The sequence below is a fragment of the Aotus nancymaae genome, unplaced genomic scaffold, assembly GCF_030222135.1.
Source record: "Aotus nancymaae isolate 86718 unplaced genomic scaffold, 86718_ANA_hifiasm-v0.15.2.pri h1tg000051l, whole genome shotgun sequence".
Classification (NCBI taxonomy): domain Eukaryota; kingdom Metazoa; phylum Chordata; class Mammalia; order Primates; family Aotidae; genus Aotus; species Aotus nancymaae.
The window spans coordinates 25376561-25398349 of record NW_026988465.1 but is presented as its reverse complement, the minus strand read 5'-3'; the positions used below and the strand labels follow the sequence as shown (position 1 = coordinate 25398349).

At 40.5% G+C, this 21789-nt stretch overlaps 2 non-coding genes across 2 annotated transcripts; one reads left to right on the top strand and one right to left on the bottom strand.

The window, feature by feature from the left end:
- Positions 1-14802: 14802 nt before the first annotated feature.
- On the top strand, positions 14803-14876 carry TRNAT-CGU (transfer RNA threonine (anticodon CGU)). The gene has a single exon. It is a non-coding gene; the product is annotated as a tRNA-Thr (tRNA).
- Positions 14877-19470: 4594 nt separating this feature from the next.
- TRNAA-UGC (transfer RNA alanine (anticodon UGC)) lies at positions 19471-19542 on the bottom strand. Its single transcript has one exon. It is a non-coding gene; the product is annotated as a tRNA-Ala (tRNA).
- Between the last annotated feature and the right edge of the window lie 2247 nt (positions 19543-21789).

Genomic DNA, 21789 nt, shown 5'->3' with positions numbered 1-21789 from the left:
ATAAGCATAGGCAAGGACTTCATGACTAAAACACCAAAAGCAATGGCAACAAAAGCCAAAATAGACAAATGGGACCTAATTAAACTTAAGAACTTCTGCACAGGAAAATAAACTATCATTAGATTGAACTGGCAACCAAAAGAATGGGAAAAAGTTTTTGCAATCTACCCATCTGACAAAGGGCCAATATCCAGAGTCTACAAAGAACTTCAACAAATTTACAAGAAAAAAACAACCCCATCAAAAAGTGGGTGACAGAGATCAACAGACATTTTTCAAAAGAAGACATTTATGCAGCCAACAAACATACAAAAAAAAAGCTCATCATCACTGGTCATTAGAGAAATGCAAATCAAAACCACTTTGAGACCATCTCATGCCAGTTAGAATGATGATCATTAAAAAATCTGGAGACAGATGCTGGAGACGATGTGGGGAAATAGGAACACTTTCACACTGCTGTTGACAGTGTAAATTAGTTCACACATTGTGGAAAACAGTGTGGTGATTCCTCGAGGATCTAGAAGTAGAAATACTGTTTGATCCAGGAATCCCATTATTGGGTATATACCCAAAGGATTATAAAACATTCAATTATAAAGACACATGTACATGTATGTTTATTGTGGCACTGTTTACAATAGCAAAGACTTTGAACCAACCCAAATGCCCATCACAGATAGACTGGACAAGGAAAATATGTCACATATACACCATGGAATACTATGCAGCCATAAAAAATGACTTCATGTCCTTTACTGGAACGTGGATGAAGCTGAAAACCATTATTCTCAGCAAACTGACACAAGAACAGAAAACCCAACATTGCATGTTCTCACTCATAAGTGGGTGGTGAATAATGAGAAAACACAGACACAGTTGGGGGAACATCACACACTGGTTCTTGGGGGGTGAGGGGCTAGGGGAGGAAGAAGAGGGGGTGGGTGAATTCGGGAGGGACAGCATTAGGAGAAATACCTAATGTAGATGATGGGGTGATGGATGCAGTAACCACCACCATGGCATGTGTATACCTATCTAACAAACCTGCACGATCTGCACATGTATTGCAGAACTTAAAATATAATAAATAAATTTTTCTAAAAAATAAGTGGATGGTGAAAAATGAGAACACATGGACATAGGGAGGGGAAAATCACACACTGGGGCCTGTCAGAGGGGAGGGGTGGGGAGGGCTAGGGGAGGAATAGCCAGGGGTGGGGGGATTGGGAAGGGATAACAGGAGAAATACCTAGTGTAGATGATGGGAGGATCAGATGCAGCAAAGCACCAAGACACGTGTATACTTATGTAACAAACCTGTATGTTCTGCACATGTACCCTGGAAATTTAAGTATAATAATAATATTTCTTTCTCTTCTACCTTCGTGGAGAAGTTTTCTTGGTTAGGAGGAGATTTTGTTTTCAATTATATGTCTCTAACACCTCCCAGTCTCAGTGAGAATGTTAGGCAGTATATAAACACGTTTTAAATTAACATCTATATGTCCCCATCTGCATTAGTCCAATTTGCATTGCTGTAATAAAGGGATACCTGAGGCTGGGTAATTTATAAGGAAATGAGGGTGATTAGACTCATGGTTGTACAGACTGCCCAAGAAGCATGGCACCAGCATCTGCTTCTTCTGAGGCCTCAGGGAGCTTACGATCATGGCAGAAGGCAAAGGGGAGCTGGCACCTAACACGGTGAGAAAGGAAGCAAGAGAGAGACGGGGGCAGCACCACACTTTAACAACCAGATCTCAGTGAGTGAAGAGAGCAAGAATTCAGCCATTACCGAGAGGAGGGCGCCAAGCCATTCATGAGGGATCTGCCCCATGGGCCAACACCTCCCTCCCAGCAGGCCCTACCTCCAACACTGGGGATCACATTTCAGCATGAGATTTGGAGGGGCCAAACATCCAGACTATATCACCATCTCTGTTACTACTGTATCTACACAAATAATGAGGCGTTCTGTTAGACATCATTACATCTTAATGCTGCTGCCCATATCAGATCAACAATGGTAGGCTGGTAATGAGGAATCAGAAGTATAGGCCAAAACCGGTTTTACTCAAATGGCCATAGCATCATTTTAAATGTTTGGATAAATTAGGTTTCTTTGGTTAGTGGGCTGATTAGTGGAAAATGCCCTGTGGTTACAGTTGGAAGAATTTGGATCTGAATTCATTTCCACCACTTACTCTCTATGTGAGTCTTACCAGTCTCCTAATTTCACCCTGAAGCCCAATCTCCTCATCTGAAAATGTCTCATGTTTCTTACAGGGTCACCGAGAGGACCTGATGAAATATCACAGGTGTGCTTTGCACGATGAACATTTGTACCGTAGTGTTTTGTTAGTATTCACTAACCTTGCCATCTAAAGGGACTGTGACATTTACCAGCGAGTTTCCAAAGTGGCTCACTCCTAACGGAAAGGAAAACTGACTTTTTCCATTTCCAGTTCATCTGTCTATTCTTCTACTCCTTTAAACTTCTTCATAAGGACTTTCCTGCCTTTCAGCATTATTTTCTTTCTTTAATAACGTAGGACATGGTGCTCACAGTTTTGCACGTTTAATTTGTTCCTCACTGGGGGTTATGGGTCCTAAGGGGGATGCCCTATCAAGTTACCTTGTCTTTTCAGAAAAGAATTCAAGGTGTTTATAAACTGAGGGATTATAAAGACTTCAAGTGGAAAATGAAATGAGGAATAACTGCATACTACAAGACAGCAGTGCAATTTAGAGCTAGGTCTAGTGTGTTCTAAATCTATCATAAACACATTTTACGTTATAAATATATACTGTAAGTAAATCACCAAGCTTTCTGTTGTGACTTATTTATTTAGGTTTCTCTCTAATTTGGTTTTGAGGTCTCTCTTTAAAGGAGGCCAGAAACCAGCCCGTCTCCAGGAGAGCCCTGGCCGGGGGAAAGGTAGGCTCTGGGGTGTCAGTCAGGCAAGGCACAAGGAGGAGGCAAGACCAAAACGCAGGAACAGAAGAAATCTCTAACTTACACATCCCGGAAAGGTTAGGGGAGCGTCTGGAGCCCGAGGGGCAGTCTGGAGGCCACGAGGAACCAGAGAGCAGAGGGAGGGCCTGAAGCTTTGTTCTCGGGCTTTCCCGTGAGGCTGTGGCTTCGCTGATTTAAGAGAACACGTGCGAAGCGGGGCTTACTTACAGGACTCCGGTGTTGACCATTAGGTTTTATCATGATTGGCAGCTGTGTGATGTGTGGGTTCTGGCTCAGTGGGATGAAGAACAAATGGGCCACATCACAACCACTCAGGGAGGGGAAGTGTTACCCAGACCAGAGGGGATACAGTGAGACCGGGCTTCAGACAACTTAGGTCAGGCCTGAAAATGGATGCTGAGGCAGCAACTATTAAACACATTTACGACAGCTTCCCCCAAAACCTGGCTTTTAAATCATTTATATTACACATGAACAAAAACTAAACTGCAAACATTTGGAAATAACCCCTTCGGTTTGCACTAATAAGCAGGAATCAAGTTTCTAGGTTCTCCTATTATAAGTAAAATGACAATGTCATTTAAGTGAAAGCTAAAATATGAAAAAAATCCAGGGAAATATGTAGCCCTTTACCTGAGGTGTCAGAGTGTTTCTGTTCATAAAGGCTGTTTTAGGTTTTAGTGTCAGGTTTATCTTGTTATTTTAGTGCAGTCTATGTGAAAATATCCTTTTGAGGCTGTACAACACATGTTCTCATTTGGAAAAAAACATATTTGATTGACCGTATATTTTTCTATTGTGACTTTTGAGTGTTTCTTTTATCTAGAGGTTTATATTGCTAAAGAAGTTGCCTGTGGTTATAGTTTGCAGCCAGCAAGTTACCCTGAATTACAAAGGTGGCTCTCGTTATAGGAATGCTGTGGCGTGAGGCTTAACCATGGTTCTCATATTGTGGTTCCTGAACCAGCAGCATCAGTTCTGTCTGAGAACTTATTATAAATGCAAATTCTCCAACCCCACCGAGACCTACTGAATAAGAAACTCTGAGTGGAAACCAGCAATTTGTGGTCCAACAAGCACACAGGTGATTCTGGACTGCACTAGAGAGCCATCAGTTTACTGTTACAGAAACCCCTTTAGGATTTATATAGCACAATACTTCAGTAATATAAATGTTGACTATTATTTTACTGAATGGCATATGTAATATAAATGGTATATTAATGTAATATAAATGACTATAAGTGGTACCACATTACTTAAGTAACATAAATGGTCAACATTTTAAAGTTCTTTTAGCTGGTACTGAAAACCACTATCCTGTTTAACAAGGGGTCAGGCTAACAATAGTGGTGGTCATCACAATTCACAGTTTGGGCCAGTTGGCCTGTTCATAGGCACAGTGATTCACCCACAGGACTCACAATGAGTTGCAAACACGTCCCTTCTGCAGAGCTCAGACTGAGAGGACTTTTGAGGTGCTAACTAGCAAAAATTTTTAAATGTCATTGATACTTACCCTGCCCTCATCTTCACCCTCATTCTGGGTCTTTGCTTTCCTTGAAACAGTCACTTTCTCTGTAACTTTATTGATTCTCTCTCACTGTGAGCCCTTCGTCAGAACTTGCAGAGAATCCACGGGATTCAGTGATCACCTCCTGAAAGCAGTTTCAGAACTAACTGCTCTGTTTACTGTATCTCTATCTTAGCAAACACAGTCACTTAGGTGTCCTCCTGTTAACACCCGCACAAATAAATAAAACTGAGTGTGTGCCTCACATCAGCTCCCCATCTGAGCATTCACATTTTTGTCAGTGGCAGGTTGCACAGATCTACAAGTTACCCTAAGTCCCCTTTCTCCTTTGCTGGCTTCACCCTGGAATGAGCTGTAGATTTTCATAATATATCGTATTCATCCTTTTTCTCCATTCCTGCTATTACTGTATTTAGAATGTAAACACCTGAACTGGGAAACTGTTTTCCAAAAAGCCTTCTTCTGTCCCTTTCTCATTCCCTCCCTCACTTTCTCCTTTCTTCCCTTGCTCTTAAGTCCTTCCTTTTTTCCCTTCTCTCCTCCTTTCTTTCCTCTCCTTCCTCCCACAAACAGATGGCAAAATAAATGATTCACCTCCTCTCCTTCTAGGTGACTAAGTCCCACTGACTAAGAGCAGCCTTTGCATTCTTCACCTCAACGTTCTCCAAGTTCTGATGACAATCTGCTTCTTTCATCTCCCCCATCCACTTCCCCTATTGACTCTTATTGGTTCTCAAACTCAGACACACCGAAAAGCCTGATTGAAAGAGATATTTGAGGCTGAATCCTAGGGTTTCTGACTCAGTCATTTCAGGGTAAAGGCCAAGATTTAACATTTCTGAAAAGTTTCCATGTGCTACAGATAGAATGTTGGTATCTCCCACAAATTCATATGTCCAAGTCCTTACCCCTGGTGTGGCTGTATTTAGAGATGGGGCCGCTAAGGAAATAACTAAGGTTAAATGAAGTAATAGGATGGGGCCCTGGCCTGATGGGATTAGTGTCCTTATAAAATAAAGCACCAGAGAATGTAGGATCTCCCCAGCCTTCACAACTGACAAAGCAAATTTCTGTGTTTAAGCCACTCAGTCTTTGTATTTTTATGACAGCCTGATCTGACTGATGCTCCAGGTAACCCTGAGGCTGCTGTTCCGGGACTATATTGAGAGCACCTCACTGCTCCACTCTGATTGGTCTCCTTGTCGACTTGATCTCTGTGTCTTTCTGACAGGCCTGCTCTTCTTTCTTTACTTGAACCCCACATCTTCTTGAAAACCCCCTTTGAACCATATGTCTTCCCTGAAGGCTCCCAACTCTCCCACCACAGTCACCTCTCTGCTCTTCATCTTTAGATTCACTTGGCATCTCACATAAACTACCTTGGATGATTCCTTTTTCTCTTCACACAGTTGTTTGGTCTTCATCATGAGCTCCTTGGAGCACAGAATCTATCCCTGGTGTCGCATACCTGGCACAGTGCTTTGTGCACAGCACAGGTTCAATAAATACATGATTATTTGACAACCGTGGAGGGTATGGAGAAGGGGTTCCTGGATAGTGCAGGTGTGAATCATTCAGGTGTCACAGATCTCTCAGTGGCTCTGAGAGCCTCTTAGGAAGGTGGGGGTATAGCTCACAGGGCAACATGTGATTATTGGCTTAGTTGCTTAGGGAGCAGCATCCTGAATGGGTCCCTCTTAATGTTTTGTAAATGAAAGAGTCAACTCTGAGAAAGAGTACATCTAATGATAATGATGATGCCGTAAGAACGAACGTGTGTTGAGATTTCTCTGTGCAAAGTGTTTCACAGGTATTTCCACTTGTACTTCTCCCAGTAACTCCACACAGTATGAATTATTATGCTTTCCATTTTCACAGATGACAAAATTGAGGCTTGGAGAGGATAAGGACCTATCCCAGGTCTTAGAGCCAGGCAGAAGTAGAGCGCATGCTTGGGCCACGCCTGCATGACTCTCCATTCCCCTATTTTCACATTTCTTGCCTTCCCTCTATAAATAGCAGAGAGTTTTACACCAGAGGTTTATACGAGGCTGGCTTCCAACCTTTAAAGATTTCGGTTGACTATTGTTATGCCATTTAACATAGTTTATAGTTCTGTTTCCAGGATAGATTAAGCACGTAATAACAAGGCTTAACTTCTAGTGCCAAAGGATAACTGAAGGAGAAAACATCCCATCTTCTCTCAGAAATCAGCTGCGAAGGACACGTGCAGGTTGTGAGGCAGCAGTCTGCAGTTCCCAATTAATGCCACTGACCCCATTGGTCACCAAACCTGTTCTCAGTGAACAAAATCAGGCGTCATGGCTCAGTGGGTCCAGAGAAATTGAATTGCATTTTGCTTTCTTGACTCGGTGATTTGAAGAGTATTTTTCTGACATGTCAGCATTTCCATGAGATTCCCCAACAACTTATTCTAAGTTTTACTTTCTAACCAGAACTAAAACAAAACAAACAGCAGTAACAAAAATATCGGAGTATCATAGCTACCCATAATACAAAGTTATTACACAATTTTCAAAATACCTGCTTTATCACTAACTCAGCACTTGATTTTAATCAGTGCATTATACAGTCACTCTGGTAAATGTTTTCATTAAAATAAGTGTTATAAGTTGAATGTACATATGTAATGTCTATATGCATGTACATATAACATGTGGGGCTCACTCCAGGCAATTATGCTACACACAGAGCAATTATGAGATTCTTTGAATCCTAAAGAGAAAGTTTAATTGAACATTTTATTCCAGCTCAGATTTAAATCCAAGACCTTAAAAGACTTCAAAATCTACCACTCTGAATAAATCGCACTTTGGCAATCAATTAAACTAATTTACTTTGCATAAGAAAGTGTATTTTTTATATTTTTAAATAAAAATTATAATTCAAAAATAAATAGCTAGACATTTTGGGAGAATTTGAAAGTATATAAAACAATGAGCAGGCAGAGAAAAAAGTCAACCACACTTTCATCACACAGAAGTATGGAATCCTGTGGAAGAAATTGAGTATCACAACTTTTATTAACTGAAGATTTATTTCACTAACACTTGCCTACGTTCCTGCTGAGCTACACGTTGAGTCTGCCCGTATCTCTTTGTCACATTGCACCATCCAAGCCCATGCATGTCTCACCTGGATTTTTCCTGGAGCCTGGAGCTTGTCTGTCTGCTCCTGTCCTGTGTCTCTTCAGTCTGTTACCCATGATGCACTCTGGCTTAAATCGCTTCAGTGACATTCATTGCTCTCGGGTGAGATGACTGTCACAAAAGGGCACCGCGGAGCACTTGGGAATATTAGACCAATAATCTGAGTATCTCTGACTTTATTTTTATTTGTATTTATTGTTTTGAGATGGAGTTTCACTCTTGTCCCCCAGGCTGGAGTGCAATGGCGTGATCTCAGCTCACTGCAACCTCCGCCTCTCAAGTTCAAGTGATTCTCCAGCCTCAGCCTCCCGAGTAGCTGGGATTACAGGCATGCACCACCATGCCCGGCTAATTTTTGTATTTATAGTAGAAACAGGGTTTCACCAGGTTGGCCAGCCTGGTCACGATCTCCTAACCTCAAGCGATCCACCCGCCTCAACCTCGCAAAGTATTAGGATGAAAAACCTGAGCCACCATGCCCGGCCCTCTCTGACTTTAGATTGTTGTTCTGAGGCTCAACTGAGAAAAGTACTTGAAGGTGCTTGTAAACGGGAGTAAACTGCAGCATGAGTGGCTACTACTTAGAACTTTATGTATGAACAAATGTCAGGTGTTTTTATTTTAAAATATATATATATATATATATATGTTACTTTCATAACTATTTAAACCAGTCTGAGTCTTCGAGAGGCAAGGAACAGAGAACAGTTGAAGTCCAAACAGGGATTCTAACCACTGAACATTTGGCATAACCTTGGAATGAGATCTGGCTCTCACCAAATTGAGAAATAAAGAAACGCATCACACACACAGTTGTTGATTGAAAATGTGCAGTGCTATAAAAATAGGTAACCTTTCAAGTATTCATGACAAAAAAAGAATGAAGAAACATTAGAAGCACGCCTATTCTGGCTATAAGTATGTATATTTTAGTCTACCAGTATGTTAAAAATGATAATTTCCCCATGGCATGACATGCAATAAACGTGCTTATGGTATGCTATGAGATGCTTAAATTTTACAAATGACTTTACAAATGATTTCCAGTTGTCTTAAGCTGATTTCAGATTTCTAAAAAAGATAAAATGCTGGGCAAAATCAACTGTATTATGAGAAATTGGGATTTGGGTTTTTGATGTCCTGCACAGACTATAATGGAAATATTCCTGTGGAAAGCTCTCTTGTTCATTCTGGACAAAGGTGTCATCACAATTTGATGTTTTTCCTCATTCCAAAGAGCATTATTCTGACACTTGAAATACTTATTCCAACATGTTAATCTTTGACCCAAATGAAAGAGTTGCCATGGAAGAAAACCTGACAAAACCGAAAAGAGTTTTCTTGTATCAGAGTATAAATAGCAAACAGATGGAAACTAACACTTGAGGAATTTTAGGACGGTTTGAGTAGGACTTTTTATGCGGGTTTCAGTGGGATCTAGGAGAACTGCTAGGCAAAGCAGAGCTGCTAACAGCCCTCGTCCATAAAGCATGAGGGAGGAAGAAGTTACTGGAACCCGGAAAAAGAGAGTTTTCTGGGAAAGACATTGACAGGCTTAGAGTCAAAGGACAGAGCCAGGCTGAGAAGACCTTGTCCAGAGGGAGCCTGGAGAAGGAATATCCAACCTTCCTCTTCCCTCTAGGAGGGGCTCCTTGCTGTCTGAACCACGTGGGAAACGGGGTAAGATGGCCCAAAAGTGCGGCCCACACAGCTCAGCCTCCTGTGAGGTGGGGAAAGTGGATTAGGAGGGGCAAATGGAGAGATTCGGCACAGACTTGCATGGTAATTTACCTAGCACAAAGCCTGGCACGTGACAAATGCTCCAAAAACAAAGTCACGTGAAAGGATAAGTGACTCTCTCAGTGACTAAACTGTGCACAGTGGCACACTTCAGTTTCTTCCTGGTCATTTTTTGAGTTCCGTGTAACAGAGTGAATAAAACATCAAGATTTCAAGAGTTTGCTTTAAAAAAAAGTAGTGTTATTCTCTCCAGCTATGTTTACATTTCTCCAATGGCTCTTCTATCTTTTATCTTGTATAACAATTAGTGAGTAGTATCAGTCGTAGGATTACAAGCTTTTTCTCTCTAAGGATGCACACACACTCATACATGCTTTGGATGTTCCACAGTGTCTAGAACAGGACCACAAACATAGTTGCTTCAATAAAAGTCTGTAATCACAAACATTCAAATATGAGAACTATGTTATATTACACAATTAGAAATTTTCTGCATTGAATTTAATAGCATTCATTTGTTCTAAAACTCACTAAGCACCAGCTTTGCATCCAGTACTGTACTGAGCACTTAGATTTCAAAGACAAACAAGCAAGCTGCCTGTCCTCCTAGGGCTTACGTTGTGAGAGGAGAGGATTGCCAATTATCAATCACGAAATGACTCACTGTGCTAGGGAAGCGTCACAAGATGAATCCTTGTGCTGCGGGGGACAAGAGTGGCAAAGAGTAGGACAGGGAGGAAAGAGCAACGCATCAGCGTCCTGCACGCACAGAGGAGACTCCAGGCGAATAACACCAGGCTATGCTAGGAAGCGTTTTCTGGAAGCAGGATGTATTTTCTTACATTTAGCTTGGATTTCTACAATGTCAGTTCCTTCTTTTATTACTTAAAAGTTGTCCTGGCTACTGAGCCTACCCAGTAACTGTAGCCAGAATGAAGGGAAACTGCAGAGCAGAGGAAAAAATGAGAAGTTTGAGGAGGGAGTTTATTGCCAAAATGAAAACCAGGTATTAGCTTAAAGATAATCTCCTGAGCAGAAGAGATACTTAGTGATACTAACATGTAGAGTGCAGAGGAGGAAGTACACCCAATTATCTAAAGCTAGGGACAAGAAAGCATGGCTGTGGGAAGAAATAATGATACGCTGATTTCTTTCTGATGAAAGCGAGTGTGAGACAGTGGGAGGGGCATTGTCTCTGTCACTTGTCTACTTGACCAACTACCTTAGCAAGTTTTACAATCTATTTTAGAGTAAAATCTTTACTCATTGTGTCTTAATCTAAAAAGTGTGGAGAATGTTACTGGTCCTGCAGGATTTGGGAGAGGAATAGCACAGAGGTAGACAACTTGGTTAGTGCACACGATGTTTGCTTATCATCACCATAACCTGATTTAATCCTTGCCATTTCTACTTTGGGAGTCAAAGAGAGAGACCTTGTATCTACCATGTGCTGTAATATCTGTACTTTGTTAGAAAGACAAATTCTCAGACAAAACTCATGCCTATTTTGAAATTCTCAGAACAAATTCATGCCTATTTTTATCAAAATATAGATTTTTAATAAACATACAGAAAAAAAAAACAGCCCCATCAAATAGTGGTCAAAGGATAGGAATAGATACTTCTCAAAAGAAGACATTTATGTGGCCAAAAAACATACGAAGAAAAGTTCATCATCACTGGTCATTAGAAATGCAAATCAGAACGACAATGAGATACCATCTAACACCACTTAGAATAGCAGTCATTAAAATATCTGGAAACAACAGATTCTGATGAGGATGTGGAGAAATAGGAACACTTTTACACTGTTGGTTGGAGTGTAAATTAGTTCAACCATTGTGGAAGACAGTGTGGCGATTTCTCAAGGATCTAGAACCAGAAAAACCATTTGACCCAGCAATCCCATGACTGGGTATATGCCCACAGGATTATAAATCATTCTACTATAAAGACACGTACACATATATGTTTATTGCAGCAAAGACTTGGAACCAAACCAAATGCCCATGAATAATAGGCTAGATAAAGAAAATGTGGCACATAATACACCATGGAATACTATGCAGCCATAAAAAAGAATGAGTTCATGTCCTTTGCAGGGACATGGATGAAGCTGGAAACCATCATTCTCATCAAACTAACACAGGAACAGAAAACCAAACATTGCATATTCTCACTCATAAGTGGGAGTTGAACAATGAGAACACATGGACACAGGGAGGGAAACATTACACACTGGGGCCTGTCAGAGGGTGGGGGAAAGGGGAAGAAGAGCATTAGGACAAATACCTAATGCATGCGGGGTTTAAAACCTAGATGACAGGTTGATAGGTGCAGTAAACCACCATGGCACATGTATACCTGTGTAACTAACCTGCACATTCTGCACATGTATCCCAGAACCTAAAGTCAAATAAAATAAAGTAAAATATTTTACTAAATGATGTCTACAACGGATACAGAATTATAAGTTTTCAAAAATTACTTTCAAATCACAAAAGAATTTTGCTCACACAAAGATAATAGAGATTTCTCAATAAACACGTTATGAAATTAAGTGTATTTTTATGACTTCTCACCTGAACAGGATAAAGCAACCTTTGATACCAGCCAAGAAATAAGAAAAAAATACACAAAGAAATATAAAAGCATGCCATTCTCATGGATAGGAATAATCAATATCATTAAAATGCCCATACTGCCCAAAGTAACTTACAGATTCAATGTTATTCCCATTAAAGCACCATTAACTTTCTTCACAGAACTAGAAAAAAACTATTTTAAAATACACGTGGAACCAAAATCAATCCCAAATAGGCAAGGCAATCCTATGAAAATAGAACAAAGCTAGAGTCATTACGCTACCCGACCTCAAACTGTGATACAGAGCTACAGTAGCTGAAGGGCGTGTTAGACCAAGGGGACAGAATAGAAAACCCAGAAATAAGACTGCACTCCTACAACTATCTGATCTTCAACAAACTGGACAGAAACAAGCAATGAGGAAAAGATCACCTATTCAATAAATGATGCTGGGATAACAGGATAGCCATATGCAGAATATTGAAACTGGACACCTTCCTTATACCATGTACAAAAATTAACTTGAGATAAAGACCTAAGTATAAAACCCCCAAGCTGTAAAAACCCTGGAAGACCACCTAGGCAATATTATTCAGGACATAGACACAGGCAAAAATTTATGACGAAGATGCCAAAAGCAATTGTAACAAAGATAAAATAGCAAATGGTATCAAATTAAACTAAAATGCTTCTGCACAGCAAAAAAAAAAAAAAAAAAAAAAAAACAGCGTCAAACATACAATCTGCAGAATGAAGAAAAATTTTTATGAACTATGCATCTGACAAGGGTCTAATATCTAACATCTATAAGTAGCTTAAACAAGTTTATAAGAAAAAAACCCTATTAAAAAGTGGGCATGGAACGTGAGCAGACACTTCTCAAAAGAAGACATACATATGGCCAATAATCACACGTAAAAAACCTCAACATTATGATGATTAGAGAAATGCAAATTAAAACCACAGTGTGATACCATCTCACACCTGTCAGAAAGGCTTCTATTAAAAAGTCAAAAATTGATAGATGCTGATGAGATTGAGGAGAAAAAGAAACGCTCACACGCTGTTGGTGGGAGCATAAATTAATTCAGCCATGTGAAAGACACTGCAGCGATTCCTCAAAGACCTAAAGACAAAAATACCATTCAACTCAGGATCTCATTACTGAGTCTACACCCAAAGGAATACAAATCATTGCATTGTAAAGACACAAGCAAATGTGTGGTTACTGCAGCACTATTTATAATAGCGAAGACACGGAATCAATCTAAATGTCCATCAATAATAGACTGGATAAAGAAAATGTGGTACATAGACGCCATGAAATACTACGCAGCCACAGAAAGAATGAGATCATGACCTTTGCATGGACATGGAGTTGGAGGCGTTTATCCTTAACAAACTAATGCAGGAACAGAAAACCTAATACAGCATGTTCTCACTTATAAGTGGGACCTAAATTATGAGAACACACAGACACATAGAGGAGAATAACACACACTGCGGCCTATCAGAGGGTGGTAGCTGGAAGGAGGAGGAGGATGGGGAGAAATAATGAATGGGTGCTAGGCTTAATACCTGGGTGGTGAAATAGCACAGCAAATTCCCATGCACGTTTACTTATGTAACATACCTGCACATATACCTCCAAACTTAAAAATTTATATACACACATAAGGAATATATTAGGAAACATCTAATTGAAACTCGAAGGACCGAAATGAGGAAGGCGGAATTAGGAATTGCCCTACCCGGCGAGGCCTCCCCATCTGGTTCCCATCTGAGTTTGAGCCCCTCCCCGGGGCCGTGGGAACACCGGCCTCAAGCAGGCAAAGGCTCTTTGAATTTGAAATACAGAACCGTGAGGTGAGCTCCGCCCAAGCCGCCTCCCCTCTCCAGAGCGGTGAGATCTGGCGGCTGGCTGGAGGGTCTAAACGCGTTAAGAGTTTTTGCTTTTCTGCGCGTCCGTGTGCGATCTTCTAACGGCCAGAAAAGCCATTAATATGATGACAGTTCTTTTTTTTTTTTTTTTTTTTTTTTTTTTTTTTTTTTGAGACGGAGTTTCGCTCTTGTTACCCAGGCTGGAGTGCAATGGCGCGATCTCGGCTCACCGCAACCTCCGCCTCCTGGGTTCAGGCAATTCTCCTGCCTCAGCCTCCTGAGTAGCTGGGATTACAGGCACGCGCCACCATGCCCAGCTAATTTTTTGTATTAGAGACGGGGTTTCACCATGTTGACCAGGATGGTCTCGATCTCTTGACCTCGTGATCCACCCGCCTTGGCCTCCCAAAGTGCTGGGATTACAGGCTTGAGCCACCGCGCCCGGCCTGATGACAGTTCTGAATGATCTGTTTGCTAGGAAAGCTTTTCACTCCCCTTTGAAAATCCCATCACTTGGTGGGAAAGCTTTTCACTCCCCTTTGAAAATCCCATCACTTGGTGATTGGAAATCACCCAGTGCCTGAGGATGTAGACACAGCCCTCGCCACCTCTGCAGACAGACGCCTCTCTCTCCGCGGGGACCGCGTTCCTCTCCACGCTCCTATTTCACGGCTTTATTTGCCTCTGGGACGCGCTGACATTGTTCTAAGCACATTTTCCAAGTGATTGTGTGAGTTTGGGTGTGTTTTGTTGGACTCGAAGGGAGTCTAATTTCTGTAAGTTCTTTCAGCAGTCTGCTTTTACCACTAAGTCCATGTATTCGAATACACAGTAACTCTAATTGGCAACACAACTTTTCGCCTAATTAAGGATAATTCGGTCATAAAAGAAGCCACAGGGGCTGCGCAGCTGGCTCTGTGGCTTAGTTGGCTAAAGCGCCTGTCTCGTAAACAGGAGATCCTGGGTTCGAATCCCAGCGGGGCCTCGGGGTTTTTTTTTTCCCCTTTCCCCTTTCAAAAAGGGCCATCTGATTTTGTCAATTTATCACAATTTTATAGTCTATAGTCCTTAATCACAATGTTAAATTCACTGCAGAGAGCTTTAATCTCTCCAGTCTCTACTCGTTCCACCTGCATCCTCAAAGACTATTAGTTTTTGATGATCTATCAGTTACGTTGGAATTTAACCAGACTAGGGGGTTCAAGTTCCATTACGGATTTAAAAATCTCTAAAATAAAATTGTAAAACTTTTAATTCAAAACATTAAAAAAATATATTCTTCTGGTTTTTCAAACTCCAAGTAATCTTACTTAAGTTCTACATGGACGAAAAATGGTTGCCATTTATGGAACATTTACTAAGTTGCACTTTATGTATTTTCTCACATACTTTTAATTCTAGAATACTCACTGAAGTAAATATTATTATGCACATTTTACAGATTAAAAAATGACATATCAGAAAGAAATAAAATAACTTGCCCAAATCTTATAGCCGATAAATAATCAACCTAAGATTTAAATCCAATATTTCTCAGTTACTTAAGTCAAAGTCTCAAGTAACAGATAATCTTATTTATAAAAATGAACAATATCCAGTGTGATTTAGAATAATAGTTCTTAAAAATTGTATGGCACATGAACTCATTAGATTATCTTATAAAACCTTTTATCTATAAACACACAGACACACACACACATACTTATGGACAATGTTTGCATATTCTTTTGAGATTTTCCCTGACCTCCTTAAGTTCTTGGATATCCATGTGCCACTGAAAAGAAATCCATGACTTTCATAAATCAATAAACATTAAGTCATAAATGAATGTTCAGAAAAAAAAGCTGTTTTAGGGAAAGGGGACATATTTTATTTCTTGACATTGACTTTCATAAGACTAACACTCCCTCTCCTTGATTGATTTAGCTTCCAGTTCATCCAATACAGAATGTCAACCAAAAGGAAGTGGGAATGTTTGCTGAATACACACCTGACAAAGGCAGACTTCTGCTTTCCCTGGGACGTGAAGAGAATAGAAAACAAAATGAATGAACTGCTTTTTCCAACAGTAACATGTATTATTTTCAAAATTACTTCCTGGATTGCATTGGGGATTGTATTAGTTTATTAGGACGGTCATAATATAGTACCACAGACTGGGTGGTTTAAACAACAGAAATGCATTTTCTCACAATTCTGGAGGCTAGAAATCTGAGATCACAGTGTCATCAGAGGGAATGTCTTCTAAAGCCTCGCTCCTCGACTTGTAGTTGGCTTTCTTCTTGGTGTTTTTGCCTTCATGTGTCTCTCCTAACCTCTTCTTTTTATAATGACATCAGTCACATTGCATAAGAGCACACCCTAAGGACCTCATTTTAATTTAATTGCCTCTTTAAGGATCTTACCTTGAAATAGAGTCACATTCTGAGGTACTGGGGGTTACGATTTAACAGATGAATTTTGTGGAGATTTCAGACCATAATAAGGCTTAAACAACTATGAAATTTTCTTCAAACAAGTTTGTTCATTTGTTCATCCACTTGCTATTTTGTTTATTCATTGGCCCTTCCTCCCTCCCTTCCTTCCTTCTTCAGAAACAAATTCCAATCATCCAAATAAAAAATTATTAACAAACTGGATGATGAAATTATGTTTTATATAAAGCCTGACTTAAGAAAGCCTCAATGACAGAAAAATTTCATTTGGAGTTTCCCAGTGGAAAATACAGAGTAAAACATTGTGATTATATAACGGACATTGCAGAGTAGAAGCCTGATAGAGCTTAGAGAAAGAGAAAGAAGAACTCTTCTGCCTCTGAAGTTTGAGACATATTTGGCTTCTTTCCTCTCTGTCCTTCATTGCTTCTCTTCCTGCTTCTCTCTGTGCTTCCTTTCTTCCTTCCTCCCTTATTCATTTCCTTCTGTCCTTCCTTCTTTTCTTTCCTTCTTTCAGTTGAAGTATAAATCTATATATAATACTATGATTTATGAGTGAATTCAGATCAAGTGCCATCAGCTAATGAGTTTCAGACAAAATATATTGTTTTCTCATTCAAAATATTTTAAGTCAAAATAAATGGCACTTGCAATTTATTTTTTATTGACACACCACCTGTCATTTACCCAGTTACATACTCCCTGTGGGTTAATGTATTCAACAGTCAGAGTTGTCTGATACAAGTTCCACCTTCATCCAACTTTTTGGTTAAATTTAAAAAACGGCCGGGTGCAGTGGCTCATTCCTGTAATCCCAGCACTTTGGGAGGCCAAGGCGAGTGGATCACCTGAGGTCAGGGGTTCGAGACCAAACTGACAAACATGGAGAAATCCCGTCTTTACTAAAAATACAAAAAATTAGCTGGGTGTGGTGGTGTGCGCCTGTAATCCTAGCTACTCGGGAGGCTGAGGCAGGAGAATCACTTGGACCCAGGAGTCAGAGGTTGCAGTGAACTGAGATTGTGCCAGTGTGCTCCAGCTTGGGCAACAATACCAAAATTCAGTCTCAAAACAAAGAAACAAAAGACACTTGTACTTACTTTCTAATTTTTTTTTTTTTGCAAATTGATTAATAAATAAGGAGCTCCTTATTTATTTTTAATAACAATTTTTATTTTTATATACGCTGAAGATATGTTTCCAGTTTATTCCTGGTTTTTCAGTTTGTCAAAAGATTATATTAAATTTGACCTAGGCAAATGAATTAACATGTTTATTCATCAAGTTTTTTTGTGTGCCTTAAAAAGGCCTTCCCTATACTAACTTCAAAAACTTTAATTTTAATTTATTTTTATCAAAAAACCAGCTCCTGTTTCTTAGCCTCTTAACCTCACAGTATTCATATTTAGCTTCTATATTCAAAATACTAAATAGATGTCGATTGTTCAATCTTAACACATAAAAATTTAATTTAATCCTTGCTTAGGCCAGGGAGAAATGTAAATAGAAGTGCAAACTTGGCTGGTTGAGGTGGCTCGTGCCTGTAATCCCAGCACTTTGGGAGGCCAAGGCCGACAGATCACGAGGTCAGGAGTTTGAGACCAGCCTGACCAACACGGTGAAATTGTGTCTCTACTACAAATACAAAAAATTAGCCAAGCATGGTGGCATGCACCTGTATTCCCAGCTACTCAGGAGGCTGAGGCAGGAGAATCAGTTGAACCCGGAGGCAGAGGTTACAGTGAGCCGAGATCGAGCCATTGCACACCAGCCTGGGAGACAGAGTAAGACTCCGTCTAAAAAATAAATAAATAAATAAAAGTGCAGACTTTCACTAAACAAAGCAAGACCCAGAATTATTATAGAATTTGGGAGAGAGTGGCCTTTAGTTTGGTTTGATTCAATTCAAAGGAAGCAGCGTCTTGATGGAATCAAAGCAAAGCAGGACCATGAGTACAGCAGTTAACGTCAGGCCTGAGCTGAGAAGAGGATTCAGATCCTGTGTTCTTGAAACTACAGAGTTAAGATTAATATCGACAGATGTGCCTGAAGACCCTTAATGAAATTTTGGACTTGGTTGGAAATTAAGTCTGAGGTTTTATGTCAAGGTCGTAGTCAAAGTGAGTGTCAAAGTCAAATTTATCAGACCACGGGGCTCATATAATCTAGGCAATAATGTAATGGTCCATTCTTACTGATATGATATGATGCTGATAAGATGTCCAAGAGCAAATTTTCTCAGCGTATCATTTTAGAGAACATCACTTCTTGGCCTGTGTTTATTGCAGGTGTTTTCTATTTTACAAAAAGAACTAAGAAGAAGCTAATAAAAGCTTTGACTTTCCCCCTCTTCATAAACATTCCTAACCAACTTCCTCCAGTTAGCTAAATACCCTTCTTTGCCTACAATTTCTCCTGGTCACCTTGTTAGTTGCAGACAGCCACCCACTTAGAAATGTGTCATACTGGCTGGTCGCCGTGGCTCACACCTGTAATCCCAGCATTTGGGAGGCAGAGGTGGGCAGATTGCCTGAGGTCAGGAGTTCAAGAGCAGTCTGGCCAAGGTGGTGAAATCCTGTCTCTACTAAAAACACACACACAAAAAAAAAAAAAAACTGGCTGGGCGTGGTGGTGGGTGTCTCTAATCCCAGCTACTCAGGAGGCTGAGGCAGGGGAATTGCTTGAACCAGGGAGGTAAAGGTAACATTGAGCAGAGATCACGCCACTGTACTCCAGCCTGGGCGACAGAGCTAGACTCTGTCTCCAAAGAAAAAAAAGAAAAAGAAAAAGAAATTAGTCATATTTTTTACCCACTTTTACCAGTAATGTTCTTTCTATTTAACAGTTCTCTTTAAATGCGATCACTTTTAAAATAGAAGGAATTAAAAATAAAATACTTGGTTTTAGGCTGGAAACCTAGAAGCAATGTGAAAAAAGATCAAAGAGCTGTTGAAAAAACAAAGGGCAGAGTGGAAACAAACTCATCATTTTTTTCTGCCTAACCTCCTTTCTTACCCCTCCCACTTTCCAGAAAAGGAGTTACTGCACCAGGGCCTGAGAGACCTTAGCAATAATTGTGAGCAAAAGCTTTGCTCGATAGCACATCCGTTGAGCAAGAATCAGCACTAAAATCACAACACCTAGTGGAGATGCCAGGGATCGAACCCAGGACCTCATACATGCAAAGCATGTGCTCTACCACTGAGCTACATCCCCAGATATGTCAAGATGTGGTACCAAAAAATGTTTTTGTAAAATATACTGTATTCGACTCCCCCCCCCCCCCGCAAAGTAAGTTATAAATAGTTTGTTGTACAAGAATTGTGTGAATTTTGCAGGTCGGGAATGTCAGAAAGAAGATTTATGTAAATCAATGTCACTAGGTCCTTTAGAGTAATTGGAAACTCTCCAGGCCCCACACAGAACAAGTGGTTGCAAAACTGGCTTTTATCCGAGCAGGATTATGTATATGAGTCATTCAGATCCAGAGTCATTTGAAATGGCCAGAATAAAAAAAGTAGAGCCATAGATGGTTACAGCAAAGCACTGGGAAATTTCCTGATGTATTATACAAAGTCTAAGTGTAATCAGGAGCCAGTTCAGTGGGGTAAAGGACTGGGACAGATTCATCTTGTAAGAAGTATCCAGTCTCTGGCCGAGCGCGGTGGCTCACGCCTGTAACCCAGCACTTTGGGAGGCTGAGGCGGGAGCGTCACGAGGTCAAGAAATCGAGACCATCCTGGCCAACATGGTGAAACCCCGTCTCTACTAAAAATACAAAAGTTAGCTGGGCATGATGGTGGGTGCCTGTAGTCCCAGCTACTCGGGAGGTTGAGGCAGGAGAATCGCTTGAACCTGGAAGGCAGAAGTTGAAGTGAGCTGAGATCGTGCCACTGCACTCCAGCCTGGGCGACAGAGCCAGACTCCATCAAAAAACAAACAAACAAACAACAACAAAAACCCAGTCTCGGGTTTCGGGCTTGGAATTATCCACAGACCAACTCTCGGCCTGATCTAAGAAGAAGAATCCCACTCAGAAGATTGGGTGAGTAAATCTGTATCCTGTTGAATAAAAAGTATGAGAGAAACGTGAATCTCGAAGTATAAATCTGGGTTACAAATGTGAGAAACAGATTTCAGTGTCAGGCAGTGGATCTCAAAATGTGGTCCTCAGAACAGCACCAGCATCACCTAAGATCCCACTAAAAATGCAAATTCTCTGGGCCTACTCCAGACCTATGAGTCAGCGACTGTGAGGTAGGGCTCAATAATCTGTGCTTTATAAACCTGAGGGTAGTTCTGCTTCATGCTTAAGTTTGAGAACTGCTATTAAGGTGTTGATGAATATGACATTACTCTTCCTTTGCTTTCTTTTCTTTTTTTGAGATGGAGTCTCAATCTGTCGCCCAGGCTAGAGTGCAGTGACTCCATCTTGGCTCACTGCAACCTCTGCCTCCCGAGTTCAAGCAATTCTCTGCCTCAGCCTCCACAGTAGCTGGGATTACAGGTGCACATCACCACACCTGGCTAATTTTTTGTATTTTTAGTAGAGATGGGGGTTTCACCATCTTGGCCAGGCTGGTCTTGAACACCTTACGTCGTGATCCACCTGCCTCGGCCTCTCAAAGTGCTGGGATTACAGGCATGAGCCACTGCATCTGGCCCTGCTGTTTCATTTTCTAACGATAACACAGTAATAAGGTGTTTCTAGCACTTAAAACTAAAATAATTTGACATCTTAGACCTGAATTTTTATGTGTGTGTATTAAAATAAATACTTAAATGTGTGAGGAAAATAAAGGTGATTTTTAATATATTGTGAAAACAGTATGTGACTACTTTTTAAATTACTTGCATATTAGACAAAGCACAAACAGAAGCAGCTATTTCTGTTTGTATTTGAAAGCCTTTGTACATTAAAGAATGTATCCACCATATTAATAGGAGAAGAGGAGTCAGAAGAGACAGAATATGTTTCTGGACTTCAGTTATCTTCCCAATTTTGGTTGTTTTGAAGCAGCAACGTTTGTCTCAGTGCACATGCAATTTGGGCTCTAGAGAGCATGGCCACCGGCTGGCTTCCTAGAGAGTTTAAACTTACGTTTCTTTAGTGTGCTGTCCACGGCTCAGTTTATGGAGCAGTACATGGGTTTAGGAACCACAAAATATTTTACTAATAAACTGTTTAAAAAATAAATTTGCACTGTTAATTTTTCTGGCTCTGTTTTTCTCCATAGAGTAAGGACAAAAATCATAAAATAATCCTGATTTTTAAAACATTATGCAACATAACATGTCCTGTCTTTGAAAGAAGTCTTGTGAGTGCTTGGGATCTGTGTCCCAGCCCAAAGCTCACCTGCACTGGAGCAGGGGCCTGCTGGGAGGTTACTGGATCTTGGGTGAAGTTTCCCCCTTCCTGTTCTCCTGACAGTGATGTCAGATCTGGAGATCTGGTCGTTTAAA